The sequence below is a fragment of the Chrysemys picta genome, chromosome 2 (assembly GCF_011386835.1).
Source record: "Chrysemys picta bellii isolate R12L10 chromosome 2, ASM1138683v2, whole genome shotgun sequence".
NCBI lineage: Eukaryota > Metazoa > Chordata > Testudines > Emydidae > Chrysemys > Chrysemys picta.
This window is the reverse complement of record NC_088792.1, coordinates 270,619,617-270,620,259: the sequence shown is the minus strand read 5'-3', so window position 1 is coordinate 270,620,259 and position 643 is coordinate 270,619,617. Positions and strand designations below refer to the sequence as shown.

The 643-nt window shown below is 48.5% G+C and overlaps 1 non-coding gene across 1 annotated transcript; it reads right to left on the bottom strand.

Moving 5' to 3' along the window:
• Positions 1–220: 220 nt before the first annotated feature.
• Positions 221–434, bottom strand: LOC112059120 (small nucleolar RNA U3). The gene has a single exon (XR_002888346.2). It is a non-coding gene; the product is annotated as a small nucleolar RNA U3 (small nucleolar RNA).
• Between the last annotated feature and the right edge of the window lie 209 nt (positions 435–643).

The following is a 643-nucleotide window of genomic DNA, read 5'->3' as shown; positions in this document are numbered from 1 at the left end:
GCAGAGACTAGAAGCAAGGATGTAATGGAGACACAATAATGCACACAAAGAAAGCCCTTCTCTAAAGCCTGCTGATAGATACTGCCCAGTCACACAACACCTGAAAGCAGATGAAGCATTTCACTGCTGAGAACTCAGCACACCAAACCTACAAGGAGTACAGCTCCCAGTAGCCACACCCAAACTTTTTTTCACACCCAACAGGACAAGTTCAAAGCTAACCACTCAGACTATGTTTCCTTCCCCTGCTCTTCCACGGAAGAGCAAGACACTCTTCCATAGCAGAAAGCAGCTACCACAGAACAGCACTCTCTGCCATTATCATGCTCAGAAAGAAACACTACAGTTCTTCATCGTGGTTAGCAAGGCCAGGCCTTTACAACTACCCTTCTCCAGTCACCCACTAGAGAAATGATCCCTAAAAGCACAGCCTTAACCAATACTTACCCTGCCAGTCACAGACCATTCCGGCGCATTGTCCTCTAACTGGTGGGTGCTACAATTTGGCCTTCACAAGAGAGAGAGCACTACGAGAAGCCCCACGTGAGCAGATCCTGGCTCTCAACTCTGCCCTCCATAGCCCCCTTCCGTAGGCTGCCTATCAAAGCCAAGATGCTCAAAGTAGCCATCCCTTTTCATTTGC